The sequence below is a fragment of the Anas acuta genome, chromosome 27 (genome assembly GCF_963932015.1).
Source record: "Anas acuta chromosome 27, bAnaAcu1.1, whole genome shotgun sequence".
NCBI lineage: Eukaryota > Metazoa > Chordata > Aves > Anseriformes > Anatidae > Anas > Anas acuta.
Window position 1 is genome coordinate 3,818,676 of NC_089005.1, and position 18,486 is coordinate 3,837,161.

Here is an 18,486-nt window from a genome sequence, read left to right on the forward strand (position 1 = left end):
AATGTGCCACAGAAAAATGCTTCTTTCTTAAAAGAGGTACTTTGTTAAGGTATTTTGGGATGCCTTTGATATTGACTATCTTCAGGCTGCTTAAAAAACACATCTTGAAACGGCATTTCTATTAAAGTATGTGCACCTATAATACCTGTACGTAACTCTCACTTGCAGTCTGCTCTCTGAAATTTCTCCTGGCCTCTGCTTTGAGAAATTGTTGACCAGTAGGCTTATGTCATGTATTTCGTGGTTTCACACAAAAGACAGAAATCACAGTTTTCAAAGACTTAAATTTTTACCTAGTATACACATGAAAACTTCTCAGATTTCACCTTAAAAGCTTAGATTTCTCATCTCCCTCCTTTTCTACATGATATCAAAAATCCATGAGCCCAATTGTCTATTCAACGGGTTTTGAATTGCTTCACTTGCTAAAACAGATTGATAGACCTCCACTAGTGGAGAAAATCTAGTTCACAAATTTATTCCTAAGTGTAGAGGCATGCTGTAATTACCTTTACATGCAGTGAGTAAAGCCCAAGCGGTGCCAGGCTTATGTTTTCTACAAGAACAATAAAATCCTATGGACCAAGACATGGGTATGGTGGTATGAGGGGCTGACATGAAATTAGAAATAAACAAATAGAAATAATAATTCATCCCTTTTTCGTTTGCCTCCCAAGTTTTACCAATGCATCCTAAAGCTTTTGTCTGAGGATCATGCAAACAACAATTAGCATTTTTGTGGTTTTAACTGCAAAATAACTTTGTCATGGAATTACTGCTTCCACTGTGGCTCCAAGGAAACGCCACTGAACAGAGGTTTGGCTTAATAATGATTACAATTTTAAGAAAAATGATTACAAATTTAAGCAAAATGAAAGTTGATTTTAATATGTCATTTGGGTACTAACAAAACCAATAAAACAAGGGAGCATAAAGCTGGAGAAGGTATTGCTTTTGGATAAGCCACATTCTAATATAAAACATCCCTTCAGTTTTGTTATAAACCAGGTACAGCATACAGGAAGAGGCAATCATTTTGATTCTTTAATTTAATCTCCGATTTCACACCACAATGCCTAAGGACGGTGAGCCAGCCAGGCACACTGTCAATAAATGGAAATTGAGGTCAAGTTATCTCTTAGGGAATTTGGGTTCGGATACAAACCCTGTAGATTGGAACCACAATCTCATGTTACTATGCACATTTTTGCTAAAGAAGTAATAAATAATACTTGGTATTTCCAGCATGCTCCTCATTGAGCAAGGTCTGTGATACATTAAGTGAATTTTAATTAATTAAGCCTTCTGTGGGCAGAGAATTACAAATATTTTATGACTTAAATCAGATTGACCATTGATAATTGCATTAAAGAACCTCAGAGAGGACCTATCTGAAATTCAAGTCCGTTGGGGTAAAGACTGCACATATGGTAGTAAAGGACAAAGCTCTGAAGAACCAGAAATTTAAATGTAGCAGATAGAGAGAGGAGAAATAATACATTACCCTTACTTACAGATGAAGAACTGATATGCAGAGACAGAAGGCAAGACTGTAGGAGGAAAAAATTATGCAAGGAGCACAAATTTCTAACTTAGCGTTTCAAGTTTCTGACTTAGTGTTTAGGAATGTGATAAGTAAGATTCTCAAAAGTGCTGCGCAAACACGAAATGCAATAAATGCTAAGCACTTACCAATTCTGAAAAATCAGACCATGTATTTCAGGCTTTCTGTGCAAGCTTCTATTTTTCCATCCGCTCCAGCCAAGTGCCATGTCAGAAGCCAGGCAGTCTGCCTGTCATGAAGTTTTCCTGAGTGACAGATAATGACTTCTCGACATCACCTTCCATTATAGACTGGCTTCAAAGACGAATGCCTCGTAGTTTCGGGCCTTTCAGGAGTCTGAAACTATTCACAGGTAGCATCTGCGAATAAGGAATGACCCACTTCAAATTTACTTACCACACAAAATGAAGAATAGCACAATACTCAATAGAGTTGTCATTTATAAAAATATTGGTGAGACCTGGTCATTCAGCTCCTTTTTATTTTTATATTATGTATTCTTAGCATATACTCCTTTTTTAAATTCTAAGCATTTTGTTTAAAAGCACTAGCTTTGTGAGAAGTTGGCCTCTCAAGCATTGAGATTCTTTGATTCAAAGATACATTTTATTCTCTGGAGGGATGCCACATGTGTTCATTTTTCAGTTATTAATTTTTGCTAACAGTTCAATCTCTGCAAGATCAAAGATAGTTTTTCTATTTAGGTCAGTCATATTTTTCCCAAAATGAGCCAAATGAAAGTTTATGCATAGTGCTATTAAAATAAAAAAGTCTTTCAAGACATTTGCATGCTCTGTACAAAAAAATGAGTGGAAAGAAGTGTATTATAGAATTTGTACATTTGTTCCAGTAAGATGAACTTTTCCCAAATAAGGAATAACCCCAAACCAAAAGGTTTGTACAACCCTGCTTATACAATCTAGTGTTGGTCTAGACTCGTCTTCTTATTGAGGAGGAAATACTAAGTGATGATCCTTCCCTGAGCCCCCCTTCACACCTCTACTCATCATGCTTTCCCAATCTTCTCCCCAAAAAGCCTCTAGAAGAATTCCACAGAACAATGAATCATTTGCCTCCCCATCTCACTAGGTACCACAACTCTAATTCTGATAGTAGCAATGCCAATAACAGTAGCATCCCAAAAGCGTGAAAGATTTCAACGAGTTCAACTGCAGTATTGCCCCCAGAGCTGTCCTAACTCCACATCAAATCCAGCAAAATGGTTATTTATTTATTTTCCAATTTTACACCCAGCCCTTGTCAATATGCAGTTACCTCAACCTTTAACCACATTTTTTCTTTATTTTTTTTCAGGAGCAGTAAATGCACTAATTATTCACATAAAAGTTATGCTGGGTAGTCTTTCTCATGTTGTAATGCTGTAATGCTGTCAATTTATTAGGTTGTAAACTTAGAGAGAGCTCAATATTACAGACTTTTTAAGGTAAAAAATGAGCATGTGCTATTCCAGTAATTTTACACTCTGCATACACACTACAGAATGAAAAAAAAAAAAAAAAAAAAAGAAAAAAAGAAAAAAGAAAAGGTATTTAATCCTGTACTTCATAAGAGATGAGCACAGAATACTGTCTCGTCTTTGGGGTGCAGCGCTACCTAAAATTTTCTAGGCACGCTTTCTCTCTGGCAATGTAAACCTTAAAAAGAGCAGCAGAAGTGAGAGTTGGCATAGCACAGAAAGCAATTTAGTAGATTATCATAGCGCTAAATTGTACCTCCAGAAAAGCATATGTGGACGTTCCAAAAATAATCTGACAGTTTATCAAAAGTGGCAGGCACTGCCCTGGGTCATCAGCATAATGGCTAGGAAGATATAAACCATACATCACTGATAGAAGTGGATGGTCGAATTGGAAAGCAAAGGGGAAGGGAAGAGATGGGGGGAGGAAGAGAAAAAAGAGGGACAGTACTAATTAGCATGCCGAGCTGACGATGACCGGGCTGGTGTGGGCACAGAATACTAATGCAGGCAGTACACAAGGAGGATCAATACAAGTGTCGCTCCCCTTAAAGCCTTACTAAGGAGCAAGACTGCTGTCCACACGCCTATTCCCAAATATTTCCTTACAGCATATGCAAGATGATGGGGCTTTTTCTTCCCCTATTATTTATTCTCCCCCTCTCCAACCATCTACTCTCTTCTGAATCTTTTTCTTTGCTGAGCAGAATCAGATTTATTTTTTTTCCCCTGCTTTGCATCGCTTCAATTAAATGCAATTCTCCCTATTGTCACTGCAGGAGAAAAACGGTAACGTGAGCTAACAATGTTAGAAAAGGAAGGGGCTTTGATTGTTTGTTTGTTTTTAATAAACATCAACAGCCAAGTGATTATGCTTAGTGAACAGCACTACAGCAATGCTCTTAGGAGTGGAAAAGAATCCAGACATAATGAAAATATTTAATCTCCAAACCCAGATGATAACATCACAGTCATTACTTACACTAAGCTCGAGATAAGGCAAAGTGCTCTAAATATCACAGGTTCATGTTCCAGCAGAGTTCAGAAGTTTTTTTTTTCCCCTCTTTTTTGGTGGAAAAAGGTTCTGGGAAGTACCAGGAAAATCTGTGCCTGGCCTGTTATGAAAATCCAGAGCCAGCAACGGGCATTATGCAGGCTGTGTTTATTTTCCATATGTATATATATAAAGCAGAAGCAGCAATTGACTCGCCCAAGGCTACAAACTGTAGAAAAGCCAGAAACTGCTGCCAGTTTTACTGCATCTTTTTCCATTGCCACATGGCCCCTCTCCTTACAAAGCCAACTGGAGTTATTAAAGAAAAGAGGAAGGGACGAGTCCAGCCTTTAAAAAGACTTGCAAGATGACTTATGTTATAGAGAAGGAACTCTTCACGGATGCTTGCTGAATTGGGTTGGTTTCCCATAAGGGGACACCGGTGCATTTCAGGCATCTTCAAGAACTTCAGCATGAGCCTATTTGTTTACATTTGTTTACATTTTGAACAGCAAAGGGTAATTCCTTTCAGCAGCAAGAGATGCTGACATCGGTTCAGGCACTCTTTCCCACAGCTGGCGAGTCAGGGTGCATTGCAGAAGCTGAAACGTGGAGCAGCTGACTTGTTTGCTCAAACACTGGGCAACCTGTGGCACCAGCAGAACAGAACCCAGCAAACATGGCCAACACCAGAGCCAGGAGAAGCTCCCAGCTGGTACCAGCGAGGCAGTGGAAAGAGATCAGAGATACTGCGTGACATTTTCCAAAGAACCTGACTCACTTTGAAGCTGGTGCCCCAACAGAATTTGGAGTGAGTGGGGCTCCTGAAAGTTGAACGTACACACTGAACTCCAGCACAGATGACTTTTAAACTGCTGACTATTGCTTCAACAACACACTCTGATGTTATGCAAAGCAAAACCTGCCATAGATGTTCTCAGTGTATCTTAGAAAGAACCATGGGGACAGACTGGTGGAAGGTGCACTCACACAAAACACACCTGTGTGTAGATTTAATCAGCAGAGTCTTCAATCTGCAGCTGAATCCCACTCACAGCTTCCTTTCCACCACCTTGCCTGCTGTGCAGTAGTACCCAACTCAACCAAGGCAATATTGTCTCCTCCAGTTCCAGGTGTGCAAAGAGCCTCGCTGGTTAGATCCTCTTCGTTTCATTCTCACTAAGAGTTAAAAGCCCTATGGAAGAAAAAAGAAATGGTGAAGTCGGGACCTCGCAGAAGCCAGAGCAGCTCCAGCTCCTGGCTCGCCCGTGGGTTTCTGTGGCTTTAAGATGTTTGGCACCCAGACAGAGCTCAGCCTGCCGAGCCAAATCTCACACAAGCTCCTTTTATTTAGTTTGCTACTCACTGAGGGGGGAAGGAGAGCAACTGTGGCAGAAACAACGTGTGACATGAACACAAAACAAATGCCTGAATTTCAACTAAATTCCCCAAATTCACAGAACTTTACTGCAGAATATAGGATGAGGGAAAAGCAAAGGACAAGAAGGATTTGTGTCCTTTGCAGTTGGGATAAAAGGAACTAAGAGATCAGCTCCAGTATTTGCAGCAGCAATTTTTGTTGTGAATCCAGTCCAGAGTTCGCTTCCATAAATGCGTATCCAGAGTAAAGCTACTGACAGGGCAATTGTGAGTGTCAGACCAGAAACAGACCCAAAAAAACAAACAGGCGAGTCTGCATTAGTGAACAGCACATGCACAAAAATAGGAACAAATAATGTGAACCATTACCCACCAAAAAGGGCTAAAGATTACCTAATCCTGAAAGTGTCGCTAGCATTTACATGCCCGATACGTATGAAAACTCCAACCAGCTGATTACAAATTGCTTTGGTACACGCTAGCCTTTTATTATTACTAAACATTTTGCAGTATCAGATTGTTCCAGGCTCTCAGCAGTTCAAAAACCAAAACTGGGCAGAGTTCACCAAAGCAATGTCTCACAATATTGTGCCACAACCGATGAGAAACTCCATTTTCAGGTTTGGATGTGTAACATGCCCCACATCTGCTCCCTTAGCAAGGAGAGGAAGCTTTGATTTGCACAGAGCCACTAACTTGAGTGAACATGAAAAGGAAATCTGAGGAGCTTGGGATTTGCAGAGCCAGATGTCCCGAGTTTGGGAAGCTGCCTTAATTGAGACACTTCAATAGATCATTTCCTCAGCAAGGACGATGACGCTAAAGGTTGCCTAACTTCAGAAGACGAATTTTCTGCAGTGTCCCGAATGAGTTGGGTGGTGCTCAGTCAGGGAAGAGCTATCGCCACTGCATTTATCGCATCCAAAAAACACAAAATTCATCTGGGAGGAACGACCTCGCTCTGCAGAAAGCCATCCACGGAGCAGGTAAGGGCACCCAGTGGCTCAGAGACTGAGTCAGGACTGAAGTTTACAGTAGTTTTCTAATTTCTGCATCATATCACACTGCTACAAATTTAATAGCTTGAACACCTTCAATGGAACGAGCCTCTTCTCCTTGTAGCAGTTTTTATGTTCAGTTTGTGTTAGTCCCGAATCGTTTTCATCTCAGTACCCCTACAGCAAACAAAATCCTGGAGAACAGCTGATGTATGAAGCGTCGCTTCATCTTGGTGCCGTTCTTAATGTGCACGGTTATTTTTAAACAGCTCCTTTTTCACACTCCTGCCCATTAAGCCCCAGGGTAAACAAGTGCCTGGTGGGACCTGCTTGCAGTCTGGTAAAAATAAAATGTTCTTCGACAGCTCTGCATTTCTTGCTGTTATATTTCTTCAAAAGGCACGTAACCGTTTTAGTGAGCACACTGTTAATGAAAGAAGTTTTAGTACTTGCTTCAGCCAGCCTTGTGCTCGATTCCTTTATGCCAGGCTCTCGGGAAGTCTCTCCCATTCTTTCTGTCCTGTGTATTGCTGGAAACCATCTGTAGTGCGGCCCTTCTCCAGCATGCAAAGTTCTGTCCTCTGTTTTTCCTTCCACCGGGAAAAAAAAAAAAAAAGTATATGACGACCTTAAAAAATGAAAATATCTTAGAAGATATTAAATCTGCAGTTCTGTTTGCTTTACTTAGTGAAATTTAAAGGACTGCAGTCTCAAGGATTTCTCCTCAACCACAAGAAACCTATTTTAGAAAGCTAAATCTCATATGAAAACATGATGCCTGCAGTCAGTGGTTTAGGAACCCAAACACAGCCTTATGAATAGTTCAGACAGACTTCATAAGTGGCTGTTCAAAACCAATTGCTGTTATGATCAGTTAACTTGATTCTGCTGAAGTCAACGAGAATATTCCGTCTCATTTCATTACAAAGAATCTTGGTAAAAGAAGCGTGTCAGGGATTAGCTTCGAGAGCAAGTTCAAGACCACTTTTAAATCATTTAAACTGTACAGGAAGCACATCAATAAAACGTTAGATGCTGATGTGGTTTACTCTCCATGTACAGACCATTAAATCCTTTTTCCATTCACAAGATTTGAGCCCTAATTTCAAACCCAAGAAAACACAGAAATTTTGATTACAGCTTCCCCAGTATTTCTCTCCTTGACCTTTCTCCCTTTTGACCAGTTGCTACATCCTCTTAGAAGCTACCCTGATACGTTCAAACAAAGCCAGCACGGTGAGAGACAGCATCTCCAGTCATCCTCCTCCTACTCATTCATTTAAAATGAAAACAAGGGACAGAAGAGAAATTTTCCTGAGGTTGGAGCTGCCTCATTTCAAGGGCCCATAGATCACCCTGACCTGACCACATACACATTCAGAATAAGCTCGTGGTATCACATTAATCTTGTCTATAACATTATATTTCAGCAGCTTTGCTGGAACTGGGAAGCTTTGGTATTTCCGTTTCATATCAGCTTCAGGATTCACGCTGAGCCAATTCAAGGTATGTATCCCTTCATAAATGCTGCTGTTTCAAAAATGAATGGTGAAAAGCTATGCTTCTGAGAGCACGAGTTTGGCAGCTCACACAGATTCCAGCTGCTCCATCTTTAAGCTTCGTCCATAGCTTTGAGAGAGAAGATTGAAGGATTAAATTGGTGAAGAAACAGACTTGGGTAAAGACACTGCTGTTATAGGAATCTGCAGCCCCTGCATACACAACCCTCCATCAAGATTTCAATTCTTCTGTTATACCAACCATAAAAAAATTAAGAAGGGCTTTACTGAACTAGAAGAAGGCCCACTGCTAGGAACACAGTAAGGCAAAGCCAGAACAGCGCATCCCTGTAAGGCACTCACAGTTTGCAGTGGTCAGCTCTCAGCACTAATTAGAGCAACAGATTTTAGGCTAAATAACCTTTGACAGATTTTCCTCTTCCTCCCCACCAATATTGTCTGATTGCTTTTTTTTAACTCTTGTAGAAGTTTGTCATCCACAATATCCCATGGCAGAGAAATCCACAGTTAAATCACGCAATGAGGAAAAACAGTTCTGCACTTTTCCCATTCAACTCCCCCTTGAGCACCTTTATGTTGTAAGTAGGACTGAACTCATTTGCTATTCGATTTCTCCATGTTATTCATGATTTTACAGGTCTTTGTCATACCCTGTAAGTCATCTCTTTCTCAGAGTCCTCGTCTGTTTAGCGCTACCTATACAGAAACCATTTCATGACTTCACTGAACCCGTTGTTTTTTCTCAGACTGCAGTTTACTTACATGGCTGTGACCAAGTCACATCAGCCTCTCCATGCCTCAGTGCTTGTTGTAAAATGAAATTTTTACTTACCTTTCAAGAATATTACAAAAATTCTCACAAGGCAGTGATGCTAAAATGTCCCATCTATCAACCTAAAACAAATTGCCTTGCATACTGCCCAACCTCTGCAAAACAAACACATGAACCACGAAGGATCAGGCAAGCTGGCTGAAGTGTAGCAGGCTCCTGACCCATTTGGGTTTGATAAGAGTATTTCATACTGCTAGTTTTTTCAGTCAAACACAGAAGAATTTAGAACAGAGATGCGACACCGTTTTAATGGCACATCTAGCTTTTCCCTTATCTTTCTCAAGAACAGATTTTGAGAGGAAAAGCTATCAAGGTGCTCAAAACAGCTGGAGAAAGATATTGACATAACGTCAGAAAAGTGAAAAGTGCTTTTCTTTAATCTCTGAAAATAGCGATCATTACAAACTTGTCATCTTATTACAAAAGCAAATCAATGATGCTTGTTTTCTTGCTTTTACAGCATAATCTGTGCTGAGGAAGAATTATACTGATTACTTTGCCAATGCTTAGAAATCCTGAGACAGAGCTGGACAGGCTGCTCATTTGAACTCTCTCTGCTGTCCCTCCCTCCCTGTGTCTTCAGGACACGCGGATCTGTAAGTTAAATTCTTTGACACCAGGCTCCCTGGCTGGCAAGCACAGGATCAAAGAGCAACTTTGGAACAAAAGCACTCTTTTGGGGTTTAATATGAAGCTAATTGTGATCTTTCTAGTGATTTCCATGAAAGGCTGCATACCTTCAGCCTACAGAAATTAGCTCAGTTATGCTCATGTCAATGATCTCTCTGAGTTGGGTAGAAAAACGCCTTAAGAACTAAATCTGAAAATCATTTTGTTGCTGCAGCAGTGTCCCTTCGTTCTAGATCTGTTTCAGTCAGTACAAACCACAGGCAGCAACCCACAGAATTCACCACCAAAGCTGGTATTTTTGAAAGAGCCTCTACGAATACATGTGAGTTGAATCAGAAGTTAGAGCTCTGCTCCTGCTTATCAGGATTCTCACTTCTTTTGTTAGAACTTCAGGGAGAAAGCATGCATAAAGATATCTACTGGCTGAATAAAAAGAATAAATAGCGTATTATCATTGCAAGGAAGTGAAAACACTGATTTAAAAGATCAGGTCTTTGCTGAGGTAATATTCCAGCCCCTCACCTTCCCTTCAAACCTCTGAGATTCACAGGGACAACCACGCTTGTCAGTTTGACTCCAGGGACGGAGGATCGATTCTCAGAAGCAGCTGTGCAGTTTGGAATACAGGGTGAACTCATTTTCAATTTCTAATGAAAAATAAAAAATATTTAGAAAAAATAAACACTTTGGGTTCTATAGGTTAGATCCTACATGACAGACAGACAGCAAGGATGACAAAACTCTAGCTTCACGTTCAGATGTTGTGAAAAAACACCGCTAACCTCCTGCAATGTCACCACAACATAATCATTCTTTAGGTACACTGACATCCCTGGGGTTGATACAAATACACCAGTCAGAAAGTATCATAATTATTGCTGTATTTTAATGATTTTAATAAGCTAAGAAAATGAAAGATAGGTTAACTATTCATACGCAGCTGACAGATTTCATTAAAACCACACAGCATCTCTATGCTGAAAGGTCTCATTTGACACATTTTATCTTCAGGTCAAAACACAGCGCTTAGATCTTCTCCAAATGCAATCATATTGCATTTACAGGCTCTGTTCCTCTCTGTAACAAAGAAAGATTTTAAGAGGGTAGCACATGGGAAAATACTGTTTGACAAATTAGGTTTAAAAACAGTAATTATCACTAGCATTGCTTAGGTCATTTGTTTCTCCCTCTGCTGATAGCGTTATTAATTACTTGTGATGTGCATTCTCACCACTGTGCTGGGTACTGCACACTCTCAGAATATTCCAAAAGAAATCTTTTGACAGTAGAGCTATTACTCAATTATATTGATAGAGAGGAAAAGTATAAAATGACTGCAACAAGATGGAATAAAAGATCCATGAAGAAAAACAAACAATTTTTTAAAATTTAAGGAAAAAAAAATAATATTTGGCTTTAATAAAAGCTTAACCTCTTATATAAGTTTTTTTTTTGGTTGTTTTGTTTTGTTTGTTTGTTTTTTAACTCTTGCATTGTGTACATCGAGGAGCTCCAGGCACAGACTGGGATGTGACACCTTTCTACCATAAGGAAAGCATAAGGGCTGTTAGAAATCCAGAAGATAAAGAAAATCAACCTCTCACTTTGTGTCTGCAGTAAAGCCAACAACTGAACCTGTAAATAAAATGCTGGTGATTTTATTTCATTGCTGGTAGCAAGAAAATTAAGAAGATTCTTATCCCAAAGAAAGAAAAAACAATCAATCAAACAAACAACACTTTGTGCTACTCTATCACTCCTCTCAGAAGTTTAGAAAGAAAGGTAGATTTCAGTAATCTTTATTTGCTTCCCTCCTTCCTGTAATATTCCAGATTTTGCATTTCCAAAAGTTTCTGGCCTGAAAACAGCAATTCTTACAAGAAGAAGGTACACATGCAGACAACCTATAATAAGCAGCCAAGGGAAGGGACAACAATTTTATGTACTTTTTAAAAGTTTTCTTCAGACAACAGCTCTGTCTGAACAGATGTAGAAGCAAAGTTCTAAATATTTTAGATAAAATGTTTAAGCACATCTTTATTTTAAGAACAAAAGATTCAGCTTTAAGCGCTGTACATCTAAGAAACATAACTTTTGTTTGCTAGGAAGAATGAAGTGTACCTTTAATAAATAATACAGTAAATAATTTCCCAGTGCCCTTTTAGTTTGGGAAGCTTTTTAAGCATTCTATTTCATCTCCACGAGCACTCAGCCCTGCTTACCTTGCCTAAATTCTTTGGACCTAGGGGATCCATTTAATGCCTCACCCTTTGGGAAAGATAAATTATTTACAAGGACTGGGTGTTTGATAAGGAGGAGTTCTAGAGATTTTTGTTCACTTGGTCTGGAAGAAAAAAAAGAGCCAGACTAGTTAACGTGAAAGCAATTCCAGCCACTCAGTTGTGCATGGGCCAGCAGCTTCCACAGGTATAACGTGAAGGTTAAAGCCGAGATGCAACGCGGAATACTTACGTTCAGTTGCAGACTCCCCGCGTGGCATCAAACTCATTGTGTAGACTTCCTGTGCTTTTAAATGAGAAAAGTAAAGCCTTCAGCATGTTTGACATATTTAAATTGAGAGCTCTTCAAGGATCCAAGCAGAGACGTGTGAGATCCCGGGCTCAGCCAGGCTCTCTCAGATACAGGCCTACTAAATCCAAGGACAAAATAGTGGTGAGGCCAGAAAATTTCATAGAAAAGCTTCAAGTAATAAGTTAGTTTCATAAAGTCACTCCTCCATTTATTGCACAGAATTTAATCTCTCTCATATTCTTCCTAAAGAATACTTAAAAGACCTGAAGAAAGAACTGCAATCTGGAGGCCTTTGTCGAGTGGCTCTGAGCAGCTGCCTAGCGCTGTTGTCTGGCCACGCTCCCCAGCCATACACCGCCTTTAGACGGACAGAAATGTTAGCCAAAACGGCTGCAAAAGCATTAGATAAGGGCTGCTGTGTGCAAATACAATGAGGGAACTGGGGTTGTTTGGTCTGGAGAAGAGGAGGCTCAGGGGAGACCTCATTGCTCTCTGCAACTGCCTGAAAAGGAGCTGGGGGGAGCTGGGGGGCGGCCTCTTCTCACAGGTAACTCTGACAGGACCAGAGGGAACGGCCTCAAGTTGGGCCAGGGGAGGTTCAGGTTGGAAATGAGGAGACAGTGCTGCTCAGAAAGAGCAGTCAGGCACTGGGACGGGTTGCCCAGGGAGGTGGTAGAGTCACCGTCCCTGGGGGCGCTCAAGGAAAGGCTGGGCCTGGTGCTTGGGGACGTGGTTTAGTGGGTGACATTGGTGGTAGGGGATGGTTGGACGAGATGATCTTGGAGGTCTTTTCCAAATTTAATGATTCTACAATAAAGATCTCTTATTATTAAATAAAACGACTACAACCAGACTTGTTTCTACTGCTGCCCCGGTCACACACAAGGTCTGTCTGTGTGGAACTGGGGCCCAAGACGAGAGCAAGCGGTTACGTGCTGGCCTGAAGGCTGTGCTCACATTCTGAAGGAGCAGAGGTGCTGCAACGGGTGACCTCGCATCCACATCACCTGAATGGCAACCAAAGCCTAGGAACACACTCCATCCATGCTGGCAGATCACCTTACTTCTCTATCGCAGTATCTCCTTTTCTCCTTTAGCCACCCAAGGTAAGCAGTTTGCCAACAAGGCTGCTTGTTAATATTCACTGAGGCAACAGAAGGCAGCTTCTGCATGGAAGCCCGAGATGAATTTCATAAACACAAAATACTGTAGCTCATAAGAGCTGCTGTTAACAGCAAAAGGTTTTATTTGGGAGACACACTTTCTTAGCCCTACCAGTGATCCCTTTTCTTTACAAGGGCATTGACACCAACCAGGCAGACTTTTTCCTACAGGAAACTCAAGAGATACTCCAAGCTACTCACTAATATTAAGATAGTAGAAGAACACCATAAGGGAAATTGGCAGCCAAATAAAGATAATGGTAAGAAATTAGTACCACAAAAGAGGATTAGCTCTACTAAGCTTAATAGCATCACATATCACCTAAGCCAGAAGATGGAAGCAAACGTGGGCAGCAAACACCACTCTCCCTTCCTCCCCTCCCACAGGCAGATGCTGCAGCTGGTGCAGCCATACCCCTGGCATCTCTTTAGAATAAATGTGGCCATTTGAGGTTTCTAGGAAATAATGACTTGCACTAATTACTCTAATGAGGATTGTACTTTGCACTCCCTGGACTTTCCTCTTGCTCAGTTTTTCTTTTCTTTTTCACACGAAAACACAATGTTCGAGACTTAAGTCTAATGAGCTTGGTGGTGTCAGTCCAGTTTCTCTTGGAGCAACCTCCATAACCAGCAAAACCAAACACTAATTAGGCCCCTTGTTGCTAATGTCTGCAGTAAAGCCAAGGACAGAAGGGATATTAACCTACCTCCTTTACTGGTGTAATCTTAAAGCGATCCCTGCAGATTTAAACTGAATTACAATTGCAAAGGGTCAGGAGGGAAAAAAAAATGCTTTCAGAGTCCTCACCTCAGCTTGAGGACAAATCAAATATTCTGAGGTTTGATGTATCCCTGACTTATACCAATGTAATTATAGCTTCAGAGAAGGTCGTTATATTGATTTGAAACAGGTGAGAAGAGGAGCCCTCCCCACTGCCCTCTGCGATTACTGAGGCAGTCCAGCACAGCGCCTGAACATGAATTTGAGGGGAAGGAAGCCCACAGGCAATTTAGAAGTGAATTTTGGTGGTACAACCTTTTTTAAACTACAGAATATAAAGTTTCTATTGTGTCCAAGAGTTTTCCTCAGGTAGAATTTGTGCCAGGTGCCACAATGTTTCCTTTCCCAGGTGATACTGAGAATTAGCCTAACACGTCAAATACTCCAGGTGTCCTTTCAAGACTTCTGTGGTTGAAGAAGTGGTGGCAGCACTGACAGTATGCCTCCAACCCAGTTCATAGCCACAGAGGTAGCCACTTAACACTGGCAGGCATAAATTGTGGTGCTGAGGAGCAGATAACACTGCCCATTCCGCTGCCTCCCTCTGCTATCAGCACAGCAGTCTTCAGCAGAGGGATGGGGCAGATAAGGTAAGGGATAAATCACCTTGGCAGCAATCCTTAGCTTGGAATCTGAGGCTGCTGAAGGCATTCTCACTCATACTTGGCTGCCTCCTCTTGCTGGCCCCGAGTCAGCAAAGCATGCGATGGAAAGGAGAGAGCACAATGCTAGAATACCTGGTTAGCTGGAGAGATCTTTTCTGGAGGGACAGGGAGACAATTTACAGAGCTCCATGTACGTAGAAGTATAACCATTTGTAGAAAGTGAGGACAGCTCAAAGTTTTAAAATCAGTCTTTGATTAATTATTCCAAACTTGGTTTCCCAAAAATAAAAGAAAATGAAGAGCTTATGCCCGATGGGTCCTGCTGAAAGCCTCCTGCACACCTTAACTAACGATGACAGGGAGTCTTGGCACACACTGTGACGTCTACTCTTAGTGCTAGAAATCTCTAGGAGTTCCCTAAAACTAATCTTTTTATTTATTTTTGCTATGACTTTTACAGTAATAGCATTTACAAAAATAAAGGACAAAGGGGTTATACTGGTTGAAGGATTGTTTTTGAAAATGTTGGCTCTTCTGAGGTCACCAAGGAGCCTTTGGAGAATACGCAATAGGAGTGTTACACCAGAAACGGGTGGGGTCTTGGAAGACAAACTGCTAGCAGAGACAGGAACACTCGCATTAATTAATAGCCAGTGTTCTGTTGGCTCTTTCTTTTTTCTTCTCTAAACAGCCATCAGAAATTGCCAGCTAGCCAGAACCAGATGGTAGTCCTCACTAGGCACCGCGGCCATATTCTGCATTCATTATTCATGCACAGCTCCTACCGAAGTCACTGAGAACACTGAGCACACAACAAACGTCTGCTACAAAACCCAAAAACTTCAGCAGGAATTCCACTGCGTGGCAGGGCCTGTTGTTCACTTCTCCTATAGCTCCTTTGCCCCAGGAATACAGAGTGGGTATCAATTTAAGTCTAACAGAATTCAGGCCAAAGGGTAGAAAATAGCAATTGATGTCTTCTCTGATACAAAGCCCACTGAAGTCAATACGGATTTTGTAACAAAACCGAAGGCACAATATAGCCGTAAATACCAGGACGAAGAGAGCAGTAAGCATCTGATACAAAAGCAGCTGTAGATGTTAGGAGCTGCTTAGAATGAAGAAGAAAATAGCCTGCTTGAGATGGGCTGCATTTTGAATCTTCCTTTGAAGAGGCAGATTAAGCTCAGGATGTTTCTGTCTGTGGTGCAGTGGGGGAAAGAAAGGGGTGGAAGGGGAACCTCCACCTTGGTTTCTTCTCTTCTGGCTCTACACGGTTTAAAATCTACCAGTTCACCATCTCCTTTCAGAAGATTTAACTGGGTTTATATGGCTGGAGGAAGAATGGGGTGCAACAGGTACCGGAGGAGTGGGGAGGAAAGCAAAATCTCTGAATTGCCATCCATCATCAGAGCAGCCACAAGCTACAGCTGACGGCTGAAGGTCGGGATTTGTTTTCACCCTGTGCTGGGAGCAACCGCTTGGCAAGGAGACACGGAGCCCTTTACCCTTTAGGACACCAGTTCAAATCCAGGTCATTCCTGGCTTTAAGCACTAATGGGAGCTGACTGGGAACAGATTTTCCCTGCTAATCTAAAAGGAAAGTGAGTTCTGCTTCAGGCGGCTGCAGTGTGGAGCCCCCGGTGCCCTCCTCTCCAGGCGCACTGTGAGCTCCCCCTTCTGTTCTGCTTCCACCACCGAGGGGATGCTGCAAGGACTGGGGGCTCTCCACAAGCACCAAGCCAGCCCCAACAGCACTGTCCGTTCAGCAGAAGTCAGAGTTCCCCCTGGTACCAACAACTGTTTGTTCATCTCCAGGCAGGTACGGTCATAACACTTCTTTTTAATTTTTTTTTTTTTTTTAAATGACAGACTCAGCCCCAAAGCCGGCATCCTGCTGCGCCTTCACATCGCTCACAATCCCGTTTGGATAGAAGCTCAGCAAACAAAAGCCCTAGCTATTTGCAAGGGCATGAAGAATATGCATTTCACTCACTGAAAAGGAGCCCGTGATCTCAGAGCAGGCACTGAACCGCTGTTTAATATTTTTTTTCCACTATTTCCACTGAGAAAAAAACTTCGAGCTGTGCTGCAATCTGCCTTAGAATGCTAAAACAACAGGAAAATTAGAACATTTCACTTATGAAACTTTGCCATCAATTTCAGGGAATGGCCAGGCAAGTGTTTTAGGCCTACCACAATTGTTTCAGCACATTTAATTTTCCTGTGCACACCCTGTAGTTCCTCTGGTTTTCTTCCCCATGCCACTTTGAAGAGAATCAGAATTATAGAACCATAGGAGGGTTTGGGTTGGAAGGGACCTAAGTCACTGAAATCCAACTCCAAGCCCCAATTCTGATTATTCAATTATCATCTGGGTCAAGAAATACTTCAAAATATCAGTTTCCAGTGGAATGGATATCCTGAACTTCATCTGTGCTCAATATGCCCAATTTAGAGGCAAGGCAAAGATAAAGGAAGGAGTAGGTCCACAAAGGAATAAATAAGTAACAATAAAAAACCTTATGGCCTTGTATCTTTCCCACATTCCCATGTATTTACTGCCAGAGTTTAGGTCCTTCAGCCTTCTCCCAGCTGCAGGACATCCCAGAAACTGTTCCAGCCCCAAGGCAGTGGTGGTTCTTCCCTTGTGTAACAGCAACTTTTCCTCTTTTTCACCCCTCAGCTAAGAGGTTTCCCTTAGTGCCCCACCTTCAGCTGTCCTTCCAGCTGTCCAGAGTTTAAAAAAGACCACAACCACAAAGCTCACCACAGCCAGTTCTGCAGTCTTTAAACCTGTGCCCCTCTTGTAGGACTCCTGTGAAAGCTTCACAAGCCCATGCCAACTGTGTGAAGTGACAGAAGCCAACACGGTTCTTTGATTCCCGTACTTCCCTCGAGCTTGTTGCTGCAGACTGCTGAGCTGCCTGGCGTGTGTTCAGCTTTCTGGATGCAAAAACTGCTTAGAAAGTAACGTACAAGCCTTACGTGGTTTGATGAACTGCAGATTTAATCTGAGGTGATCCCCAAATCAGACATATTTGAAGTAAAAATGAGATGCCGTGTTAGCCTTTTCAAGGATCAAACTATTGCAGCTCTGTAAATTAAGACATCCTAAAGCTGACATTTACACAGTCTCTTTTATCAGTAGTAATGCAAGTACAGACTACACCAGATGAGCAAAATTAAGTTGAATTTCAAGGTTGACACAAAGAAAATTCACACGCAGATGCTTTTTTGGATTTTCCTTGCAAAAGGTTCTTTGCGCTTGACATCAATGCTTACCAGGAATCCTTGTGTGCTGAGTGCTAGACAGAGATGCACCAAATAATATCTCCATTTGGGACAGTTCCACATTTCATGCACGCAGCCCCCCAGTACAGACCAGATGTGCCAATCTCCTGGTGTGAAGGTGGTGAGTTAGGAATAATCCTTCCTGGGCCAGCCTGAGTTTGGTCACACTGACCCGAGATGGTTTTGCTCTCAGCCTGTTTAGGAGCTGAATCATTACTTCCAAAGCAACACACCAGGCTCGCGATATTGAAACGCAGGAAATCTTTTTCACAGCACCCAATTTCAGTAAATGAAATAATTTCCATAGGGAAAATTGAGAAAAATTGCAGAGCGCTCCATCTTACATGCTAACTGCAAGATGTGCACTCTTCTTCTTCCTGCAATCTGTAACAAGCACATCCTGGCTGAAACCCTTTTGGGGGAAAAAAATAACCCAACCTCACAACTATCGGAATTCAAGCATCAATTCCCTGCTTCTGCAGAGAGAAAACAGCGATGAGGTCAAATATAAAGAATCCATATACAAGGGAACACGTCAAAGTAATTCTCCTAGTCCAACCAGTAACATTTTACCGGGCTGTGATTTCTGTGCAGGTGCACCAAGAATTGGGCAGCCTGCACTGGAAGGGGAGGCTCTTCAGTGGCTTGCCTGACAAGCAACAAATAACGAGCTTTTTTTATATGATTTCCTTCCCAAAACATGCTTTCTGCGA

General features: G+C 41.7%; 2 long non-coding RNA genes across 3 annotated transcripts in view; both read right to left on the reverse strand.

Annotated features, from left to right (window-relative positions):
* LOC137845375 (uncharacterized) overlaps window positions 1–18,486 on the reverse strand; it is a 91,094-nt gene that overhangs the window by 18,795 nt on the left and 53,813 nt on the right. Inside the window, exons 3-4 of the long non-coding RNA XR_011090196.1 lie at window positions 5,037–5,230; window positions 1,693–1,923 (exon numbers count right to left, since the gene is read on the reverse strand). This is a non-coding gene — a long non-coding RNA (uncharacterized lncRNA). The remainder of the gene's footprint in view (window positions 1–1,692; window positions 1,924–5,036; window positions 5,231–18,486) is intronic.
* LOC137845384 (uncharacterized) lies at window positions 9,917–12,265 on the reverse strand. Of its 2 annotated transcripts, none has more exons than XR_011090202.1 (3): window positions 11,868–12,265; window positions 11,618–11,739; window positions 9,917–10,042 (listed from the first exon to the last, which is right to left on the reverse strand). It is a non-coding gene; the product is annotated as an uncharacterized lncRNA (long non-coding RNA). The 2 variants fall into 2 exon arrangements; XR_011090201.1 differs by lacking the exon at window positions 9,917–10,042 and adding an exon at window positions 10,090–10,472 and having other exon boundaries at window positions 11,868–12,263.